General features: G+C 33.7%; 1 protein-coding gene and 1 non-coding gene across 2 annotated transcripts in view; both read left to right on the forward strand.

The window, feature by feature from the left end:
• Positions 1-4,312: 4,312 nt before the first annotated feature.
• The window catches only part of LOC149420945 (uncharacterized), a 35,556-nt gene continuing 19,039 nt past the window's right edge, over positions 4,313-20,829 (forward strand). The window contains exon 1 of the mRNA XM_089635304.1: positions 4,313-4,431. The gene's annotated coding sequence lies outside the window, so the exon portion shown is untranslated. The remainder of the gene's footprint in view (positions 4,432-20,829) is intronic.
• On the forward strand, positions 19,147-19,218 carry TRNAG-UCC (transfer RNA glycine (anticodon UCC)). The gene has a single exon. It is a non-coding gene; the product is annotated as a tRNA-Gly (tRNA).

Below are 20,829 nucleotides of genomic sequence, written 5' to 3' on the forward strand. Positions count from 1 at the left end.
GTTTACATCTTAAAACGCAATCGAATATTACTATCATTTAGTAAGTATTAATAAAGCGTTCTTTTATCACGAGATAAGCATTGGAATTACTAATAGTTTTAAACAAAACATCAATATGTAGCCCTCGGATTAGTCATAAAACTTGCACTGGTCGGAGTATTTTACTAACCAACTGTAATTATACTTCTTGTCTAGCCTACTTGGAATCTTCAAACAGTTTCCTAGTGACAACTTTTTTAGATTTTTTATCATCCACACAACACTATAACAGATCTATCAACTAACTAGGGACAGTGAAATAAAACTTTCTTTTTGTATTGCCCTCCGTGTCAAGTTTAAAAATAACTTGAATATTTCTCTCACACTCCAAATCCATGGTGTCTTTTGTGATTGTTTTAGATTTTCCACCTATGTAACGATGAGAAAAAATTCTAAAATGGAACGAATTTAATAAACGTTGTTTTTGATATGTATAATAACGAATAGCTGTTATATGATCCATTTACGGAAAAGGTTTAATTGTAATGCTTTACACGAGGAAAAAATGTGTACTGTTAAAAGAATAACATTTTTGTAGCTTTCATGTATTTAATTTTTCTGTTCGAATGAGTATTTTTATTCATTGAGCTACTAAGAAAGGGGAAGTGTTAATTTTAGGCAACGTGTCATCGTCAGATAATTGTGCGTCAGAATATAGAAAAGCATTGTACCACATATGTTGGATGAAATTATTGAGCAATTACAGCGCACTCATAACCTATTCATTTTTTACGTTTCCTTCTGAAAGGTGCCAAATATTTTAAATGTTTTGATTACTTTTATATATTCGTTTTATTTTTCTCTATATTCATTCATTTATAATATAGGTACTTCCAATATTTAACAAGTAGTTTTGTAAATATTTAAATTAAAATCGTAATGTTTTGTTTTGATACTGTGAACGTTCACGTTTAATTATTTTTTTTATATGTTACATAAGGAGCAAACTAATTTTCCTAAAGGCCTACATCGTATTTGGAGATGCTGTGTAGAGGGTTTTTTTGAGGAGAGGAAGGAGTGAACATGGGTCTTGAAGAATCCATGTCGTGTGAGAGAAGAAACACAGAGGCCGGCAAATCTTTCCACAGCCGAGATGTTTAACTAAAGAACTAGTCGTAGAAACGACCCGTTATAATGCAACAAATTAATGTTAAACGCGCTCTAATATTGTGCACGCATTTGGCGTGTTTTCCAACGATGCACCGGTGCTGAAGGAATCAATGACGCTAATTCCTTGAGAGCATCTTACATTGAAATACCGGTAAAACTAGGACACACCGAGAAAGCTCACTGATATTAAATATTGCTAATTTATGAATAATCTCTTAAAAGTATTCCTATCCCTGATAAAAACTGGATTGTAGGCCTTTAAAGAATGAATTTACAGATTTCCTAATAAATTATCAATAAAAATGATTTTGTTTTGTCGGAACACGTGTTCATATATTTTTAAATATTTTCGCAAATCGTCATTACACTATGAAACCACTTATAGTTATAGTTATAGTTTTTTAGGAAATGGACTGCTCATTTTTACAGCAATACTCATTTTTCTCCGTGAAGCATTCCCACATGATGCCTGTGCTCCAAAGATTGCAATCCGTTTGTTATCTTAAGGGAATCTATTGTCAAGGGTTATTTAATAAAGATAAAATATGATATTGTTAAGATAGGGATTAATTTCATATATGTATCGAAACTTTGCATATGCATGCTTAAAATACCATTCTGCATATGAAATCTTAAACCAGTTTTTTATCTTTAACGATCAAGACAAGGGGAGAATGTTTGTTATTACCAGATAATTATTTGATCCCTTGTCAAGCTGTATCTTCTGAGAAGATCTGGTTCCTTCCTTACATATAATGAACAAGGGAAAGAACGATGTATGAATACATTATCATTCTTAATATCTTCTGGATTTTAATTTTTTAATGAATTCCTACCTTTTAAAATATGGATGTATAATGCAGAATGCTTCTTGCGTTTTTAATTATAGTAAATTGTAAAGTAAGTTTTCCGCGATGTCATGCGTATAAAATTTAATGTACTCAAATATATCATTGTTTTATCATGTGGGGTGTAGCTTTGCATATTTTATATTAATAGTAGTGAATCAATTTACCCTTAAACAATGTCCTCGGCAACGGTGACCGGATAAATCATCACAATGATAATTCATCTCATCTTTAAAAAGTTATATAAAGTCATGGAAAGTGATGAAACAAAAACTTTATTAACTGGGTTTAGTAGGTTAGGTTAAGTTAGGTTAGGTTAGGTTTAAAATTTTTTTTTCTAATAACTTTATATCACTTTTTAAAGTGTGTTGAATTGTTACTGTGTTGAGTTATCATGGAACCCTTGACAACGCAGGTGTACTCCTAGCGTGGAGAATATTATATACATATAATATAATCTCTTCAAATAATAAAAATTTAAAAAAAAACAATACTTATCTCTCTTACAGCCCATTATTTCTTTTGCATCTTTAAATTACATACAAAATTAAGGTTTCCGTAGTCATATTGACTAGTTTGGGCTCTTACGTAATGATAACATTTTAAAATATGAATTATTTTTTAAATATTTTAGATAAGGGATTACATGAGACAATTCATTTACGTACAATTTTCTAACATTAGCTAGATAAAGAAGGTCCTAAGTAAATGTTATCTATGGGGGTGCTGTACGAAGGATCATTTTAGAAAAGGAAGGAGGGGAAGTTCGGGGAAGGAAAATGGTATAGAGATGTATAGGAATCTTGGGGTGAGTGTATCCAGGAGTGACGGAGGCATGAATCCATCCCTTATACTGCGGTATAAGGCGATGTTTCTAGAGATTCCTGCTGGATATGTCAAAAGATCTCCTTCAACCAGTCTATTTTGATACCCGATCTGGCCTGCCACACAGTTGGTGGGCAGATGCATCCGCCGCCTACACCGATACAAGCCTACCACCTATGAACCAGGGACCAGGGGCATTGCCAGCTTCTTAGCTAGGGGGGCAGCTTAAATTTTTATAGAGCTTTTCGGGAAGCTATCTAAGTACTTCATCACTGCACAAGCAAAATTTCGAACTCCAATTTTTATTCTGAATTATGTGTCCTCAGTGTATATCATTTTGGAATCTAACTGGGGCTCTATGGAAAATAGATATACAATAAGTACAATTTTTACAGCATCCCCAAAGATAACATATTATGCCTCAAGTAACTTTTATTTCTCATTGGGGCTTTTTGTGTGTCGTTAATATATTTTTTTCAAATCTTTTCCTGGCAGGAGCACCTCCACTACGAGGTTGGACCTCTTGAGCCTAAGCAGACCTCCAGCCCCGACCGAGACGACGCGTTTCGTTTGCATCTGGCACCATTATAAAAAAATAACATTTTTAGTTTCGACGCCAATTACAAAGTTCTTTTTTTTCCTTTTATTTTTTCTGTGTACCCTGCCAACGCCCATACTAGGGACTCCTGCTAAATCACCAAACGTCGCAAAGCGCTTGGGGTGATCTATGGTAGAGATGTTATCTAATTAATTAGTTAGTTATGCAATAAATCATTCCCGATGCTGCGGTACACATACTTGTCTCCCAAATTGAGCACCGATTGATTGTTAAGTTAATTTATCTTGTGGGTAGATATATCTACTTTCATTTGAGAGTGATTATAATGATTATATTGCGTTTTTCCTAACCGGAACCACCAGGTGACTTTTTCTTAGGTTAACAAACTGTAAACATACTTTTTGTTTATAGGATATTGCAAAGTTTTTAATAAATTCTTTCTCAACCAAAAAATTCCAATTACTATGACTGTATTTACTGTAACACGGGTTTTGTACGCAACTAATCTAATAATCTCGGTTGATCTGCGTCACAAAACCGGAGATAATAATGAAAGTGAAAACAAGTCACGTGGTATTCTGAAAATCCCACATGTCAGTGAAAATCCACCGTGTGTAATCCTTTTGTCGCTAAATTTCACGGGACAACAGAAGTAGTGTAGTTAAACAAAGCACGTATATTCAAATATGATCCAACCATAATCAGTTTTAAAGCAACTCGGGCAAAAGGTTGAAATCAAATGTTTCTTGTTAATATAATATTGCATGTAATGTTAGAATTGTTTTTTGTATGTGCTTGTTTTGTGAGGCTGTGTTTCTATCGCACGTTTCACCAAGTCGAAAGGCTTTCTTTCCACTTCCGATGACGCTTCCCTCTTTCCGCGCGTTGATATCACTTCCATACGAGTAATATGACTTCAGTACCGCGCCAAGAGCCCGCATCGCTTGACGCTCGCTATACTCGTACTAACTTCTTGTTGAGAACCCAGCACAGTGGTAGAGGCACCGCGATCTGTAAAACACGAGTGTTACTAAACAAAAATTCTTCACGGTAATAACAGTGGATCACTTTATATTATTATTTATAACCAAAACTTTGATGTCAATTATTTTTTAGAAATCAAATATGATTGTGTTTTTTAAATAAAATTATATCAGTTGACTTATTTTTAAATAGCCTTTGAATTTTAAATGGGATAGATATTCTGCTTAAGTTTTTTCAACTGAGTGTTAAAAACATGGTAAGATGACTTTTGTTTTAACTTTTTGAGCTTTTAATTATATTACGTATAAATCACACGTGCACAACACGTTATAATAATGAGAAAGAAATCGATTAGCGTTTAACTCTTCTCCGTCGTTGTTTCTTTACCGCAAATGATGATATGATAGGTAATTATTTTCAAGTATGGATGTTGTAGGTCTTGGTGATCTTATGTAGATTATTCTATTTGATGAACCTTACAAAAATGGCTTTATAGCTGTCGTAAAGAAATTTAATCATCTATTAATAAAGCCAATCATCTTCTTACTTAAATGGCCCCAAGAAATAATTATAAAGTAATTTTTTAAGCCTTATTTGGTCATCCCTCCTTAATTTTTTTTTTGTTTTTCATATTGCAGATCTCTTTTTCGATCTGTTTCCATTTTAACGGTCAGGTAAAGATTATTTAATCAAATTAGAAATCGTCGTTTTTTTCATATTAGCATTTTTTTTCAACCTGCCTACCTGCACCTACCCGTACCTACCTGCTGGAAAAAAAAAATGATAAAATAATTGTCATTGAGATAGTAACGTTTCTTTGGACGAATTGAGTAATTCCTCATATGAAATAGGTTTTTTTATAGACAAAAAACATGTTTTATCATTATGCAGGTAGATATTCTTTTTTACAAATCTTATGATTTCAGAAGAAATTTTGGTTTTGATTTATTAAAAAGAAAAAATTATGAAATAATTTTTTGAATGTCAACTTTTTATAGAACCTCTACACACCTTAACATAAAATCATGTCTATTTTTATTTTAATAAACAGGGATTAATAACTAAAACATTTATCCAAATATTTTGGGTTTAACTTTATAAAAAACAGTCATCTTTGTTATTGTCATTATTTGTCTTTACAAGTAAATATTATAAATGTTCAGTTGAACAACCTTTACTAAAAATCCTAATTAAATTATCAGTAAACTCTTTTTACATGCAGTTTTAACTCCTCAAGATAAATATAATACTGATGTTAGTACTGTGAGTTTGTCTATGCTTTTTAAGCATAAAATTAAATGATTGTACACATTTGTACTCCATATATATTTTGAATGGGAAGCAATAAAGGTAACCAAAACATCAAAGTACATATTATGTTAATTTTGTGGGGATCCAATTTTTTTTCGTTTTTAAGTCATCGTGTAACTGATAAAAATGGAACCAACTTATAAATGACAATCAAATAATAAAACAGACATTTTTACAAATTTGTTTTGAACCCTACCTGCTTTTTATTATTGTCGAATTCAATTGTATTCCTTACTTCAAGTGAATAAAATTTTATAGATGAGTGCTCAGTATCAATTTGATATACATCTATGATGATTAGCATTATCCCACCTACATTTCGAATCAATACAATCAATCGCATGCATTATTTATAGCCCTATGCCTGCCATCATCACGACTGATGACAATCGCGTATTCAAAACAGGCATAAGAAAGCGTTGCAGTCAAAGAAAATCGCAGAATAAATGTTTCTCAATATAGTCGCAGAATTTTAATGTATTAACATATATCATGCGGTTAGTTGACACTCAGTATTGTTTGTCGATGGCACACTCGAGTGCTAATCTGTCTGTTTTCTGTTTCGTTCCTCCTCGCTGAGTAGGTTAAGTCAACCAATCATCACGTGAATGACAAAAATGTGTTGTATTTTGTCAGGAATTAAAATGAAGTGTAATATTTCAGACAGATGATTTTATGAATAAATGTAAACACGATAAATGCAAAGCATACGAATAGTTTTTTTTTAATTAAAAGTTGGTGTAAACAATTCTGAATAAAATATCTTTTTATGTTATAAGTACTCAACGTAGTATTAAACCTTTTTCCTCTCATGGCTCTTTTAATACATTTATTTACAATGACATGGCAACGGTGATCGCAAATAATTTGAATGCACACCTTTTTTATCGGGATATCCACAAATAAATAACAAATACAAGAAACTCACAGTTAACCTGTTTTATGGAGACCCTCGCATATGTAGTGGTGTACTGGATGGAAAAAAATTGTTTTATAGTAATATTGGAAACTGAAGAACAAAAAAAATATAAAAAGAACATTGTTTCATGAACTGCAGGTCTATATTTATACCAAATTATTAAACATCACCCAGTATCTTTGCGTATTTGCGAGGTAAGAAAGGACTACGGGCGGGTGTTCCAAACTACTTCGAAATTATTTCTTAAAACTTTCGATACTATCGGTATGCACAAATCATTAAAACTTGTCCTCTTTAAAAATATTTTGCTTGCACAAACGTGAATGTCCCTTTTTGGAGAATTTTGTGAGGTAAGAGGAATATGAGGAATATTGGGAGAGAGTTACTAAATATACTCGTACATAGATTTAGCCATTTCAAGGTACCTTTCCATTCCGAATTCAATTTATCAAACACGATACCCCTAGTGAGGTAATTATTTAGTTATTTTTTATTGTAGATGTATTGTTGATTAGCGTAAAAGTAAGTACGTATATCACATGGTTAAAAAAGTATTCTATTTTTTATCACTAAACTGTTTAGGTACACATTTAAAACTAAGGTACTTTCATTTTCTTTCCAAAACGTCACGATATTTAATGTCAATGTAATTTAAAATTAATCAGGACTGGTGCAATATCTAAATTCGTAGATATTGCACCAGACCGTCCCTATTCGTTTCGTCTGATCGATGTTAAATCCAAGCTAAAGCGATTTGCATTTTATAAATTTTACTGATCAAGTGGTTAATCGGAAGTTTCTAGGAAAAACTAGTATTTTTTAAAATACATCATTTTGCCATTAATTACGTAACCATCCAACTTTTTACCTGATTTGTTTTCATTGTTTATGTATTTAATTACTAACGCTTTTTCTACAAGGAGAAAAATGAGTATTGCCAATTTATTAAGAATCTCTTCAAATTATTCTTAATCCGGTTAAAAATGGTTGCAGAATGAATTGATGGGTTTTCTGATATTTTTTTAGTAAAATACGAATGTATTATCGTGACGTCGGATCACGTGATCATAAAAATCCCAATATTCTCGCATTTCGTTATTATCAAGGCAAATGCAGGTGAATGTACATGTGTTCGGATATATTAGGAATTTACTAAAAGATCAGTTTTTAACCGGATTACCAATAAATTGAAGAGATTCTTAATAAATCAGCAAAACTCATTTTTCGTGTAGTAAAAATTGAACAGTTTTTTTTATTTCTTTTATAGATAACTGAATTGACAAGCCTTATTATTTAACTGTCTTGAATTTCCTAAGGTACGAAAATACAGAAAAGAGGTTCAATTGTTCAAGCTCAAGTCTACATATTCGTGGACCTTCTTTACTTGAGGATATGGTTATTTTATGTGAGAAACCATCTCATACATGGTTAACTACCCAATCATAACCAATAACCATCATTACTTCTCTTACGATTTCACTTTTACTTTCTTGTGTAGACTTGCATAACTTATTCATTTTGCAGTCAACTAAAGTGCATCAAACCATTGCATTTATATTTATAAAAAAATGGTCTCACGTTCCAGCTTCCCGTTCCATAGTGGCATCCGAGCATTGCTTTTAATCGAGAGGTTACCATCTAAACATTTCGATCGATCTCTTAGATCGACCGAATGGCTTGCGGTTGAATAATCAGATATAATATATAAATCTAGCTAGCTAGGTATAGAGTTATAGAAAATTAGGTTATTTTCTAACTCCTAACAGCTTTGTCAGATTTTTTTGTAAATACCGTCAAAAAAAATATGCCAATGATCAACAGTAAAATGTTTTTTTTAAGTAATCTAATGTGATTAAAATGCTTTTGAAGTGTTTTTTTATAAATTAACAACATTTATGCTGTTGCCGCTTACAATAGTAATAAACTAAAACTTATTGTGTGGGCCTCACTGGATGCTATACCCGTGCAGGTGATGGAGGCCCCATTTAACAGTTTTGTTTGGGTATGTTTAGATAGGTTATAAGGATTGTGTAGGCTATATGGATTATATAGGTGAAATTGATTGTGCTGGTTATATGGATTGTGTAGGTTCAATGGATTGTGAAGGTTTTATGGATTGTGTAAATTGTATAGATTGTGTAGGTTATATAAGTTATCTAGATTTAATAGATTGTGTAAGTTACATGGATTGTGTAGGTTAAATGAGTTTGGTAGGTTTTATGGATTATGTGGTTTATATGGATTGTGTAGGTAATATGAATTATGTTGGTTAAGTGGATTATGTAAGTATCACTTCCTTGCAGTTCACGATGTTGTATTACGGCTCTCATAAATATGCATTTTTTTGTTTAATCGAATAAAATTACCAATTAAAAGTTACAAAAACATACACATGTTTACATTTCTTACCAACCGCATAACTAAATGTTCCATGAGTAAAGTTAGTCAGTGAATTTGTTCACAATGCTTGATTTAAGATCAATTAAAATTAGCCCCGGGCTGTCATCAGCAACGATCCGCGCAATGACCGAGTGCTTGCTTTTTATCGTCATCCGTCAATCAAAATTTAGATTTCAAATAGAAATATTACAATTATCGTATTTATTTGATCGGCTCTTGATTAGCTGTCATTTCTGCGTTGGCCATCAATGTTTAGCGATCAGTGCAAGCAAGCAGATGAAGATGAAGAGGAGACGAGCAAGTAGAAGAGGCAGAGAAGACAAGATGCCATTAGCCCACAGCCTCGCCATTTTGTGTGTGATGCAAAACGGAACCAAGGCGGGCTAATGGCGGATTTTTTCAACCGTGGTTTCTCGCCGATAAACGAATCACGACGTGTATTATTATTTCAGCGGTTTTAAAATTTCATAATTACCAGTTGTATGTCCGTTGGCCGTTTTGTGATTTACAAGCGCAGGCTCCGATTGATGGCAAGCTATTGCTACATTATTATGTATGAACGCGGGACTTTTGTATGCGCAGAGCAGAACAGAGAACAGTGGACAGTGAATACTGTACACGTTTGATGACTTTTATTGCCCACCTAATAATGTGTAAAAGTATACGAAAGTACACCGCGCGTACGGAATCGGGGTCACGACGGATTCTGTGTTTTATATGCATACCTAACTACAACTACCTGTGTTGTGTATACGCGCATTCGTGTACGTACGTACGAGATTGTGTATTGGTTTAAGTATTGATTATTTAATTGATATGTCAATAAAACCTGCGTTCTTTTTTATTCAAGTGGTTAATGTGTAGGTGCATAGATCGTAATTCATTTGGAACAAATGAGATCGCAAATTTTCTATTTAATGTTTTAGATTAATAATCTTATTTATTAATTTGTTGGAAGCTGCATCTTCGGTTGTTCCGCATTATAATTCTTGTTTCGTTTTTGTAAGAAGACACATCAGTTTTAAAATTGAATATTTAGTACACTATCTTTATACTAGATGCTCTCACTTTACTTTGCTGGAATATTAGTTTTTGGTCTGAATCAAAACAATAGATTAAACGTAAAAAAGTTTATTTGGCGTTTTTTTATTCAGGTTTCTAAGGTTTAAATTCTGTATATTTTTTCTACAAGTGCGCATCTCATTCCATTATGATCTAAACTAGAGAATAGATAAATTTGTGGTGTAATTGTTGTCTAAGTTCAATCAACTCTTTAGGAAGACGTTTTTTTTTAATGAAATGTTAATTTCTTTATGACCTTATTAACACTATACTTATATGTAGGGTACTGATACCGTATCTATTTAGGTAGAAGACCTACTGAGTAAAATGAGTGATGCTGATTTATTAAAAATCTCTTTAAATTATTGATAATCCTGTTAAAAACGGGACTGCAAGCCGCTTCCTGATAAAGTGTTAGTAAATTTGTTTTAATATAGGAACACGTGTTCACGCACCTGCGTTTGTCTTAATAGTCTATCATGACGAAATATCAGTATACCCATCAATTCATTCGTTGATGGCCTACAATCGCTTTTTGTACAGGATGGATAATTTGAAGAGATGCTTAATAAATTAGCAATATTTTTATCAGGAAGTTTTAATTTAGTTAAAAACAGTGAATCCTTTATCAAGTTATATGGATATTAGTTAGCTCATGTATTAGTTATCTCATGTATAGGTATTAGTTAGCTCATGGATATGTATTAGTTAGCTCATGTATAGGTATTATTTAGCTCATGGATAGCTCTCAATTTATTTATTATATATTATTTCATTTGTAAACATTGTATCTTATCCAAGTATACACCTACAAAGATGTGTCTCGGGAAGGAGTGTCAGGAGAATTGGACTTAAAAAGTTGAGGTGGGTCGCGCCAAAGGGCAGAATAATAGACGAGTTTGTATAAGAAGTTGTTTAAATTAGTAGTTTTATGAGTATAGACGGAGAGAAATTAGTACGGCTTTTTTAACCACATTACTTTTTAAAATGTGAGTACATGACCATTTCCTAATAAAATATTAGTCATTCAGAATATATCATTAATCAACAATTTATACATCAGTAAGTTTTCTGCGTGTATGGTAAGAGTTCTAAATGTTGCCACTGTTCGGTGCCTGTGGGGCTATGGCATCAATCGGGATATGTTGTAAATTTGATGGTAAGTGAGAGGAATGATATAGGAAAGGAAAAGGTTGGTAAGTACCCGACTTTTCAGAGCCTGTCGACAAACGCGTATAAACTCAGTTAATTTAGTTATACATTTTAATAGACCATGTAATACGCAGGGTGCATTATGCATCACATGGTTGGATCACTACATTATTTGTGTTGTTGTATTTACGACCTAAAGAAAAGAATTTTAATAAAAGGGTGTTCAAAAGAGACAGTAGTTAATCCACTAAACGAATTACGAATACCGTAGCTGGAATACCGAGCTATGAATATTTTAAAAAGTGGCAGAAATGCGACCGAAAGAATTCTGCAGCGAAATTTCATCCTCGGAGGTGACATCATCAGCAGCATCCGATCTGCGGAACACATCGATCGATATAACGATCTCGGTAACGGAATCTGGCAGATTGTTCCCACGAGCCCCGGGGTAGCAGGGGCGTCGCCCGCGCCGGCATGACATCAGCCGAGGAACCGAGAGAGCTCGAATATTATGTGTATAAATAGCTCCGACCTTTTTTAAACAATTCCGCCTGTAACGAGCCACGAGCCACGAGCCGTGAGCCGCGCCCTCCTCACGCAGTGCAGACTGTGGACCGGTGATAGAAGAACTATTTCACAGCGTGGTAATATGGATAGGATGAACTATTTCATCTGATGATTGCATAAATAATTTAGACTCTTCCACATAGTGCTACCACTTGGAATACAGCTGCACGTAGTGTTCGCAGTATTTCACATATTGGAAAATGGATTGTTTTAACTACTCTTAGGACGGGTTGTTTCGGAGAATCTGAACAATTCATCAAATTTCAACGTTCATTTTCAAGTTCTGTGAAAGATATTTTCAAGTTCTGTTTTTATTTCAGTTTTTTCAAGCAGCTAGCCTACAATGATATTAATACAGAACTTGAATAAATATTTCACAGAACCCGAAAATGAACGTTGAAATTTGATGAATTGTTCAAATTCTCCTAAACAACCCGTCCTTAGCATTATTGAAAATATGATTTTTTGTGTATGATTTTATTGAACTATTTCAACTGGTGTTAGTATGGAATTTTTAACTCTTTTACTTAGTGCTATTACAAATACCACCGCATGGATAGATTGAGCGTAATAGTTGCATGCGTAGGATGAACTACTTCACAATTTATTGCGAGAATGTTTGAAACACTTGCAGTATTGATCGTATTTATGGTAAGATCGAACCATTTCACATAGTGTTGGTATGGATAGATTATGAACTATTTCGCACAGCGCCTTTGGACTGATTTGAAAAGCTTAGACGGTATAATATACTCCATGTGGTTGAAGCATGGAGAATATGCCGGTACTAGAAATGTTTCACATAGTGGTGACACTTGGGGGTTGAGGTTAAAACTAGCTTCTATTGTCATAAGTTTCGATGGTAGGTATAATAGACAGATTAAAGAATTAGAACAAGCATTTTAAATGACTGACTGGTTTAATGAATATCTTACCATAGAAAATGGTGTAGCAAACATGGTTAGACACATTCTTTGAAGTAAAATCCAAATGGAAAGTCTGTAAATTTGATGTTCTGATCAAGCGTACCATACGATTTCCTCAATGCTGTTAATTTTTAAATTTTTACTTTTGTTTTTGGATACCTATAAAATTAGAGCAAAATAAATCATGAGTTTCTAGAATTTCCAAAACTTTCCTATCATTTTGGCTAACGGGAAGATTATGACGCGTTTATCTCGCGACCGCACAGTTAAGCATGTAACAATGACAACAACGATAAATAATTGTTCAAACAACACTTGTTGCGCACACAATGCGTTTCCTTTATGTTTTATGATCAAAGGTGTGGCCTGTCCGTGACCGTGACCGACTAGCAACTCTGGTCTCTAGAAATAATATTACTGCGCCATATTAGAATCACTCAAACTACGTCTAGACGTCACCAACTTGATAGATAAGCCATATACACTCCACAAAAAGAGATCAACCATCAAAGAATACAAAACACAACTTTAAACATATCTGCAAAAGCTTTTGATCAGTGGTTGTGTGAGTGATTGAAATCTTGAATGGGGTAATACATCTCAACGCATCAACTTGATCGATAAGTCATATGCACTCCGCAAAGAGGGATCAACGATCATACCATATAAACAATTACAACGAAGATATAAACAACACCGTTTTTGAATGATTTAGCGAGTGATTGAAATCTTGAATGGGGTAATACATCTCATTGCCTTTTTGGGAGTAAAACCGTGATTTATAGGTGATTTTAAGTTCAAACTACGTGGTGCAAGGTACAATGCTTGAAGTACAAGAGTAAGTACTATGCAAATGAAGATTTGGGCTTGACTCGACCTGGCAGGTAGGTACTAGATATGCTGTAGTATTATTTTGGGGCTAGGTCGTCACGTGGTCTCTGATCTCTGCTTATCGGAACTTTCCAATGTTAGGCTCAGATTTATATATTGGCTTTTTTCTACGTTGTCTCGATGCCCCAAAATGAAAAACATTTATTTTTATTGTTGGCTTGCGTTAGTTTTAACATAGTTGAAAAGCTTTTAAAACAGTCACATATTACTTCACCATTTCGTTTTTTTATTTCTTTATGGCACATATGCATTTTTTAAAGTTGTAAATGATGTTTTACCTGTGGGAACCTTCATATTATTCGTAGGGAAGTGTATTCATTATGTTTAAAATCTTTAGCCTTATATACCGTTTTTATCATAAAATTGTTGTTGGTTATGGTGTCAATCGAACAAATTTACATTATCACGGGAATAAAATGGAGAATTCAAATACAGACAATATATTGTGTTTTGTATAAAAAAAATCGAACTAAAACTGTTTTTAAAAAAAGGTTTTCGAAAAACGCGATAAAAAACTCCTTTAAAGTAACATATATTTGCAGATTATGTAGGTACGTAACGTGAAAAACATTATTAATATATTAGAAATTTATTGTTGGGGTGTGATGCCGTGTTGCGCTACCTCCTTATTTAGCCAACATTTCGGACAGCATTACACTCATCAAGGCAGATGTGACACATCGCCTTTGATGATGGACATTGAAATGCTGTCCGATACGTTGACTAAAGAAGGAGGTAGATCAGGTAGGGCAAAACGATATAATATTTCAAAAATAAATCACTATAATACTTTTGAGCGTGGGAATCTCAAATCTATATATGTGTTTGTATTATTTAGTATGGTGGAAGTTAATTTCGAAATCTACTTAGGTAGTTTGATAAAAAGTAATAAATCTATTTTATGAAACCTTCACTTGAATCAATTAGGAATTCCTTGCTAATTCAAACAGAATTTACGTAATTGTTTCCATAGCCTGTTTTTTGTTGAAATTAACTACAAGGGCGCTTATGTATGTTGTAGGTACCTACCTATCCTAGCTTATCCGACATGTGCAGTTCAGTTCTCGTAGCGTTTAACCAACGCGTGGAATTACCTTAATAAAGGTTTGAACTGGTTCACGATCAACAGCGCCAAGCAGTCTGCCCAGATAATCAGGTACAGGTACCCGGTGTTTCTTCTGCTGCTCTGGTACTCCGGTACCAGAGTTGCACTGATGCGACGCAGCTTCCGCTGAACCGATATTATTTTACCTGAGATGAACAGAAATCTACATGACGCTTGTGATACAGAATACGGATATTCCATGTCAAAAAAAAAGTGATTATCAAATTTTTCACGAATAAATTAAAGAAAATAAGTCCATAATTACCATCAATGGTGACTGAATATGGCTTTGGCTCTTAGAAAAACGGCCACAAATTAATCATTAACTGGATTAGAAAATATCAGTACAATGACACTAAAATTTTAAAGCATTGAATCAACCCAATCGATTGAATAATTTTGACGACTCTTCAAACAATACTTGTTTTATCATAAAACTGAGACTGATTTGACGTGTAAATGGATATTTCAAAAATCCCGTAACGTAGCGAACAAAACAAAATTGCGTTGATCTAAAAAATCGAGACCATCTCCAAATTTCATGATGCAAATCTCACCGATTGAGAGTTATCTCTATTTAAGACAAAGACAGGTAAAAAAAACGGTTTAATACAAAAAATTTAAATGTAAAAAACAAGAACTTTACCTCTCCGCGGTCCCAAGGGCTATCCCAATAGATTTTACTCATAAAATCGTGATATCGTATAGCCTTCTACTTTCACTTTGACACCAAAACCACTAGCGTGTATTATAATACCGAGACACAAGACATAAGACACGATAACTGCCGTTCAATTTCTCATAGATCCAACTACTTACTACTCGGACCATCACTTAACCTGTTTTATGTTCCTGTGCACTTACCTATCGAGTTCATTCATCGATATATCGATTACTTTGAAAAGGTTAGACCGACTTATGAACGGTAGGTTTTAATAGAAGCAATATTTTATTTAATCACCGTGAGATAATGTTAGGAAATGGAAGAAAAAAGTGCCTAAAAGGTTAGTCAATTTATGGTTAGTGCTAAAAATGTTAAATAGAATTTTATTAAAAAATGTATATATTAAAAGAAATCAAGTCGAATATAATTCTCCTATCTGGTCCCCTCACTTTCCTCGTAAAATACTCTCCAATTCCATTAAAAAAATGTTTTTAAATTTAGAAGATATATTAATTATAAACTCGGTCTACCTGTAGAAACTATAAATAACAACCACTTTATGAAAAAAATAATATTATTGAAATTCATAGATAGAAAATACTTGTTCCCGACTTGACTTTTATTTTTAAAATTGGTAGTGGTATTATAGACAGCCCTGATTTACTGAACCTAATCATCTTCAATATATCAACTAGAACTACTCGATCGAAAATTATTTTTAATTGCAACAACAATATCAGAACTGAGTCATTTAGATATTCGCTTGAACCTAGATTGCATGCAGTTGGCAATTTTTTCACAAATAAAAATATATATAATTATAACAAATTTGGCTCCATGATTACTGCTTCACTAAATTATCATGTATATAACATGTTTGTAAAAGCCAGATGGTCGTATAATACAAATAAATAAAATCTATCTCTCAGGAAAACAACTTGAAGCTTTCAATTACTGTCACTTGCAACATAAATCAAAAAATAATTAATTGCGCTGCTTCATTTTGATGGTGGATCAATTGTGCATAAGACGATCTTATCATGGTTACATTCGTATCAATCAAATGAGCACACACATCATAATTAAATTACATTAAAGGTTCAACATTAATTAATCTTATCATAACTGACTTAAGAACACATATTTGGAGAATTTTAGTCAAATTTCACTCCAAATGCGCTTTACTTCCACCTCTATTCTATTCATTCTCTATCATTGGAATTTATACGACACGACCATGAATTCAAATGGAAATTTTATTTGAAGTAGCTTCAAATGCATTTCGTGGCCAGAACATCCCACATGATGATGCCATAGTTCCACTGGCTGCAGGAAGCTGGAACTCCTGTGAGGTATCACACACGGAAAAATAAATTAAAATGGGTCTTCATTATTTCGGCCAGTTATTTAGCGAATCTCGCTCAAATTGTCCGTTTCCCAGAAGCTCTCGATATTAAGTCCCGAAATAAGGTGCAGCTCTGAACACTTCCTGCTCTGGAGAATTCAAAAAATCTCTCTCCACTGTGGACCGTTTGCTTTACTCCAGTAATTGAAGACACCGTCGAAATTTCTCGTTGGACATCTTCTTGTTTTTCATCAAGCAAAATGCCGTACTTTTATTCTTTAATACCTCCGTAATAAAAAGCTCGGACGATTCCGATACCCGCGTACTTAATGATATTAAATGCTTTTATTATAAAGGCATTCAAAGGAAGAAACTCAAACTTGCTTTAAAGTGACCGATATGTCTTAAATACTCAATTGGTAATAAAACCTCAATTGGTAATAAAACGGAATCCTTTTTTGGACTCGAAATAATGTGGTGACTAGATAACATTGTCAAAGCATTGAGTTTATAAGATTAGGAGGTCTAGCACGGACGATTGATAAAGCCCTATGTTGATATGATATTAAGGAAACCTGTTATCTATGGTGAGTCAGCGATATTTGCAAGCACGGTCAGAAAATTTTTCCGGCAGTCGGTAGACAAAAAACCTTTTAGCGCGGCATCCAAGGTGTCGGATAAGCTCTCAATATGCACTACTTTTTGGATGTCGTTCGTTATGCAAAATAACTGGCTTATTGATGAACTTATGAACTAACTAAGCTCTTAGAACTGAAACAAATCGTATACGCGATTCATAGACTGAATTATTAATTCATCTAAGACGCAACATAGATTAATTCATCTAAGACGCAATCAATTGATTCCGTTCCAGCTTCGAGAAACAAAAGTTGTGAGTTACGACCTCATGAACTTATCAACCCCCTTTTTAGTCTCAAAAAGTACACGCGGTCTGCCAATGTACATTGAAGTTAATATTTAAATTCGATATTGTGTTTATTTAATAGCATTTTTAACATTTCAATTAATAGAGAGATGCGCCAGTGATGCCAGCGCAATTCCAATTTTGATTTATTACGTTTTCAACATTGGTTTAGTTATCAACAGGGCAACCGTGCTCGGGTAATCGGTATAAAGTATAAAATTATCGGTAGTTACGCCTATTAATCTTATTTTGTAAAATTATCGATGTCACTGTGCTAGACTCCCAGAACAATTTTAATATTTTCATGTTCGTAGGTATCACTTAAAACACTGATACGGGGAGCTCTGACGTCAAAATTTCTCGGTTTACCCAAGTATTTTCAACCATCGAAATCAAATCCATCACAAGTTATGGAACTTTGAAATATATTAATTTCCAATGAATTAAATAAAACTTTTTTGATATTATCGAATAAGGAAAAAGATCTCGTAAAGGGTCTTAGTAACTCTGGGGAAACAGGAAAGTAACTACATATGATTAATTTGTTACATTTCTCAACTACCTATGCGGACGAAGAGTACCTACATAATACCTACATTTCATGCTTAATTTATTTTCGATTAATTACTTCAACTTAGTAAAAATATAGATCCAAATCGTGCACTTTGAATAGCCTTCCGCAAAAGATTTTTTATTCATCGCACGCGTGTTATTGAGAGATATCGTTACCATGAATAAAAGGACCAGTCTGGCAAAACGGGTATATTATTAAAGGTAAAAAACCGTCCCTACAGAATGACGTTATGTCTCACCACCCGGTGAATGAAGTCTTCGTGGACCACCGAGTTGTCGCCAAACTGTGTCGCCAGTCTTGTCACCCGGTGTCGCCTTTGTCGTCGCTTGTCGCCCTGTACTCGGACCCTCTCACGGGACAACGGTGAAACCCCAAAACCACCGCACACGAAGCGCCCAAATACTTGTAAAGAAAGCAATGGATAATGGATACGATAATTTATTCATTAAATGTACGATGCGTTGTACCACTGATTGAAATCGATTTCAATGTTTATTTAAGATATTCTTATGTTACTGCCTTCCAGACGTTTATTTAGTAATTTAGCGTCTAAAAGCATTCTTGTGATAAAGGAAAAATTTATTTTCTTCCACATAAGATCATTAGTTCCCAACATGTAGAGTAGGTAGATCTAACTTTATATCAGTAGGTTCCACTTAAGAAAGTAGGTTCCACTAAAGAAAGTAGGTTCCACTTAAGAGGGTAGATTCCACATAAGAGGCTAGGTTCCACTTAGGTGAGTAGGTTCCACATAAGAGGGTAGCTTCCTATTATTGAAGTGAAACTTCTTTAGGCGCGTAATGAATTTTCGGGGACGGAGTAAAACCGAGTCACGATCGAAACGAAAATGCGGGTACCCCCACCACCGATTAAAGTTCATTTGATCTAGTCAAAGTTTTGAAGTAACATATAAATGCTTCTTAGCTCATCCCGACAACTGGCGTTGGTGGTGTAATGGTCAGCATAGCTGCCTTCCAAGCAGTTGATCCGAGTTCGATTCTCGGCCATCGCACATTATTTTTTTGTTTTTAACGCCTTTTTCATTCAATATCTTATTTTTTAGTAGGTCAGAACATTTTTTAAAAGAAAATAATATTGCAAAATAATAAAAACACTTATCTCACTGTGATAAAACATTACTCCGCTAGAGCGCGCTTTGCGTTATTGTGTTGGATTAAAATTATTATCTAATCCGTATATTATGATAATTGTATTACATTTATTTAATTAATTTATTTATTTTGATAATATGTAATAATTTACAGAAAAAAAAATTAAAACTATCTCCCTCTGATAAAATATCCGTTCGCTAGAGCGCACTACGCGATCTTGTGTGGGATTCTATTTCTGTACATTGTACATTATTTTTAAAAATATATTATATTTTATTTTGAAAATTTTTGGAACTATACATTAATCGAACGTCATTCATCTATAAGAAAATATTAGAAAAAGCAAATCCATGCTTCGTCGTTGAATTATTTAACCTCTAATTTTCAAACTAACCTAAGAGAGAAAATAGAGATGATGAAATGAAAATAGAGAGAGAGGAATACTAGAAGTTTCACTTCTGTCTTGCGTAGGCTTGACACACCCAGTTTTTAATTATTTCCGATAGTCTATTAATACTTAATTTACGGCCACTAAATCCCGTTTTGGTCAATCAAGTGTGTACCTTCCTGTTTTGTGTTAAGACCCTATAAATTGATTTCTATCAAATCATTCCTTTTAGGGTTGGTTTTAAAATTATATCCAATCAAATCACACTATCTATTATAATAATAAATATCCCATTATTAGGTCGGTCATGTTTAGATGGTTTTTTATTATTTTTTTTTTATTTTAACCTCCCCACAGGAGTGTCATTTTTGGGGATGCTGTGTGGAGGATTTTTTTAAGGAAAGGAAGGAGAGGAAGTTCTGTCAAAAAAGGTATGAGGGTTGGGTAGGAATCTAGGGATAAGTGTGTTCAGGAGTGCGGACTAATGCATATACCCTTCTCGCTTCGGCGCAAGGCGATGGGTCAAGAGACCAATTGAAGAGGTCAAAGGGTCTCCCCGAACTGATCTGGCAAGCCACGCATCGGTTGGGCAGACGCATCCTAAACACGCCTCACCCGATGAACCGGGGCACCGGTGCTAAATCAACAAACATAGGACACCACTTTTGGTGACCTATGTCAGAGGTGTTGGTTATCCAATAAATAGTTCCTGGGGCAGCGGTACCCAAACACGCCTCCCAAATTAAAACTGGTAATAATTTATTATTAGGTCCCTCGTGGAAGAGTAACGTTGCTATCAGGTCACACTTTCACAATATTATAAAACTTCACATTATTAGATCCTACTTTTTACTATAAGTCACACTTTTAAAATATGAAACTTCTTATTTCTTCCTCATTTAAATAGGTAACCTTTTACCATTTAGCTACCTGTAATTTAAGTAAAATAACATTTCCATCGAATTGATGTTTATCAAATGTAATAGAGTTTGTGGGTGTATAAATAATTAATATTTTGTATTTTACTTTGTCATACCATTATAATAACAGTGGATGTCCTCTTCAGAAATGTTTATGTTTAGTCCATGATATTTTCTCCTTTATCTAGGCCTTATTTGTTTAT

Source organism: Hesperophylax consimilis, chromosome 9, assembly GCF_061612785.1.
Source record: "Hesperophylax consimilis isolate HC1 chromosome 9, BYU_Hcon_1.0, whole genome shotgun sequence".
NCBI lineage: Eukaryota > Metazoa > Arthropoda > Insecta > Trichoptera > Limnephilidae > Hesperophylax > Hesperophylax consimilis.